Here is a 4,811-nt window from a genome sequence, read left to right as displayed (position 1 = left end):
TGTATTTGTATATATATATATATATATATATATATATATATATATATATATATATATATATATATATATATATATATATATATATATATATATATATATATATATATATATATATATATATATATATATATATATATATATATATATATATATATATATATATATATATATATATATATATATATATATATATATATATATATATATATATATATATATATATATATATATATATATATATATATATATATATATATATATATATATATATATATATATATATATATATATATATATATATATATATATATATTTATATATATATATATATATTTATATATATATATATTTATATATATATATATATATATATATATATATATATATATATATATATATATATATATATATATATATATATATATATTTATATATATATATATATATATATATATATATATATATTTATATATATATATATATATATATATATATATATATATATATATATATATATAATATATATATATATATATATATATATATATATATATATATATATATATACATACATATATATATCTTCACAATTCTTCACTTTTCTATAAAGCTTATCGTAATTCAAAACATCAAATACCATTATGAAAACATTTCAAAGATACAGTTTCCACTGAAAGCCTAATCTTTACCAAACACGGGAAATTGAGCGTAGGTTTCATATTTCCTCGTTCAATATATGTTTTTCCAGGAGATTCTGCAGTTTTAGTAGCTTATATATATGTAGTCTTTGCGCAACAATGTTTAGCAGACGGTAAAGGAAAAATTTCATGTGATTTGCAACTATAACAAGAATTTTATGGCATTGTAACGCTTCCTATAATAATTTTGAATTTATTCTCATTGATTTTGAACAGGAAAACACAAGCAAAACCAATGTCTGTTTTTTTTTAGCATTATCTTGTGGAGTTTGTTTTTCCTCTTTTACGTTTTGGATGTTTAATAATCCGCTGGCTCCTCTGCGTTTACAATCGATTGTGGTTTTAATGTTTTAAGTGAAACAATAACCTTCACTGAAAATATCGCATGAATTGTAATGATTATCTTTAATCAGGCGCTGGCGCATTAGAATGTCATTTAACATTAATGTCATAACTTGGGAAAATAAAAAAAAATACCAATAGAAATTATGATAATTATCTATTGTCGTTTATTGGCATGATTAAATAAATTTTTTTTCTGTCATAACACGTGGAAATAAAAAAAATGATGTAAGGATGGGTATATAAATAACACCTGAAAAAAGAGATATGACGACAGAAATGATAATTATCTATTATCATGCATTGGCAATACAGAATGAAGGTTAAATCATTATCATCAAAGTCACAACACCTCGAAATAGAATAAAATAGAATAAAAATTGATGCAAGGATGTGTATATAAATAACAACTGACAAAAGAGAAATAGCGGCAGAAATGATAATAACAATCTATTATCATGCTTTGGCAATAAAGAATGAAGGTTAAATCATTGTCATTAAGGTCACAACTCCTTGAAATAGAATAAAATAGAATAAAAATTGATGCAAGGCTGTGTAGCCGGCCGGGGAACGGGAGGATTAAACTTGAATCTTGACTAACAAGGACATGAGATCAGGAATTCGAAAGTTTCCCTTGAGATTCGTCAAGCTCCTTCAACGTGTGGCACAAACTATTGTGAAAAAATATTTGGAACTTGTCGCCAGGTAATCGTGAGGTAACCGTAAAACAGTTTTATGCAAACATTTTTCCAGATTCTGGAACAGTAAAGCAGTTTTGTGTAAACATTTTTCCAGATTCTGCAACAGTAAAACATTTTTATGTAAATTTTTTCCAGATTCTGGAACAGTCAAGCAGTTTTATGCAAACATTTTTCCAGATTCTGGAACAGTAAAGCAGTTTTATGTAAAAATTTTCCAGATTCTGCAACAGTAAAGCAGTTTTACGTAAATATTTTTCCAGATTCTGGAACAGTAAAGCAGTTTTATGCAATCATTTTTCCAGATCCTGCAACAGTAAAGCAGTTTTATGTAAAAATTTTCCAGATTCTGGAACAATAAAACAGCTTTATGCAAATGTCTCCCAGATTCTGGAACAGTAAAGCTATCGTGTTTGGTGGAACCCCATGCTGCATCGCTGCTGATCAGAGGCTACTATTCATATACACTGGCCAATCAGAAACAAAGTAGAAACCTCAGTGATATTGGCTGTGGATATTTACTGTCAGGTACGAAAAAACACAGATATTTGAACATTTCTATTATACTTTTCATGCAAGCAGAAATCGTTTCAATAAAAAAAATGACTGCATTAACAGCCTTAATGAATAAAATGTGTCTATAACTACAAATATTTCCATTTCACTCACCCACTTCTAGATTTTACATTCCATATTTAAGTAAGGAAATGTTGGAGAAAAATAGACTTTCAACAAAAGACAAGAAGGAGAAGCGACTGTGATTTAAAATAAAGAAAAAAATAATGCAAAAATCAGGAAAAGATTCCCCTGTCTTTTAGTTTTAGATTGAAACCTGGCGCATTTTACCATAATCATTTAGAAATCACTTACAACTAAACGTGTGTGTGCCCATGTCTTTTAGTTTTGGATTGAAACCTGGTGCATTCTGCCTTAATCATTTAAGAATCACTGACGACTAAATGTCTGTATATGTCCATGTCTTTTAGTTTTATATTGAAACCTGGCGCATTCTACCATAATCATTTAGAAATCACTTATGGCTAAATGCATGTACATGTCCCTGCCTTTTATTTTTGAATTGAAACCAGGCGCATTCGACCATAATCATTTAGAAATCACTTACGACTAAACGTATATATTTGCCCCTGACTTTTATTATTTTTAAATTGAAACCTGGCGCATTCTACCATAATCATTCAGAAATCACTTACGACTAAACGTATGTATATGTCCCTGTCTTTTTATTTTTGAACTGAAACCTGGCGCATTTTACCATAATCATTTAGAAATCACTTACGACTAAATGTATGTGTGTGTTCCTGTCTTTTAGTTTTATGTTGAAACCTGGTGCATTCTGCCATAATCATTTAAGAATCACTAACGACTAAACGTATGTATTTGTCCCTGTCTTTTATTATTTTTAAAATGAAACCTGTTGCATTCTACCATAATCATAATCATTTAGAAATCACTTACGACTAAACGCATGTATATGTCTCTGCCTTTTATTTTTAAATTGAAACCTGGCGCATTCTACCATAATCATTTAGAAATCACTTACGACCAAACGTATGCATATGTCCCTGTCTTTTAGTTTAGATTAAAACTTTTTTTTTAAATTGAAACCTGGCGCATTCTACCATAATCATTTAGAAATCACTTACGCCCAAACGTATGCAAATGTCCCTTTTCAGTGACACTGCCTGTCCAATTTCACTCCTCCAACAAAACATACGCCCATTACACATAACGAGACAGGGTAGAGGGTGTCTGTATTCTGCCAAAGAATACAAATGTTGGTACATTATGTATTTATCCCGGAATATGAACGCTGTTAATTAAGTTTCAACCCACAAAAGGCCGAAAATAAATTCTTTAGTTCGTGAACCACATCGAGAGAGACACTGAATACAAATAACTTCGCGACCGCTTCTGTGGGAAGGGGAGTTCCTGGTTTGAATATGACGGAATATTTTGAAGTATGAGTTTCATTTGGGAATGAACGGAAAACACCCCGACTTTATGAACTTCTCTTGATTAAAAAAGTTTCAAAATTTATGAATATGACTTATTAACTATTCACCGCCAAAAACATAAGTAAAAAATGCGCCGAAGTTTCTTCGGCGCAATCGAGTTTTCTGTACAGCAGCTACAGCGTATAATCAAGGTCACCGAAAATAGATCTGTCTTTTGGTGGTCTTGGTATAATGCTGTATGAACCGCGGCCCATGAAAATTTAATCGCGGCCCGGTGGTGGCCTATCCTATGTCGTTGCCAGAAGCACGATTATGGTTAACTTTAACCTTAAATAAAATAAAAACTATCAAGGCTAGAGAGCTGCAGTTTGGTATGTTTGATGACTGGAGGGTGGATAATCAAAATACCAATTTGCAGCCCTCTAGCCTCAGTAGTTTTTAAGATCTGAGGGCGGACAGGAAAAAGTGCGGACAGAAAAAAGTGCGGACGGACAGACAAAACCAGCACAAATATCTTTCTTTTCAGAAAACTAAAAATCGATATTACAGTTACATTAATAAGGCTTCTGGGTATGCAATCTCACTCTTCGTTTGTTTAGGCAAGTCTAGAGATCTAGGCCTATACTTATGGCTTTCTATGGACGAGACTCCGTGCTGGCATAAGGACTGCCTAATCTAATCTAACCTTTCTAAGCTATAATGCTTATTTCACAAAATGGAGTTTCATTCTCTAATGGATAAATTTGAAGTTAGAATACTAAAAATGTAGTAAGGTGTTTTTGGGGAATTCTAATATATATATATATATATATATATATATATATATATATATATATATATATATATATATATATATATATATATATAAAAGCTAAGGCTACCATTCTGGACTCGTTACTAAAAGAATGGCGGAGAGAACTGAAATTGTTTTTTAAGATACTATTATTCTAAAAATTCCATTGAGAAAGAGCCCAACTATTTCAGTACCTAGGCTTGAAAAATAATCGGAGAATGTCATGAAAACAATTCTGTATAAAATGATAATTGATTTTATAACTTTTAGCCGTGCAACAATGCCCCCGAGTTGTAAGGTGTTC

This window comes from Macrobrachium rosenbergii, chromosome 54 (genome assembly GCF_040412425.1).
Source record: "Macrobrachium rosenbergii isolate ZJJX-2024 chromosome 54, ASM4041242v1, whole genome shotgun sequence".
Lineage (NCBI taxonomy): Eukaryota > Metazoa > Arthropoda > Malacostraca > Decapoda > Palaemonidae > Macrobrachium > Macrobrachium rosenbergii.
Note: the sequence above shows the minus strand (reverse complement) of the source record.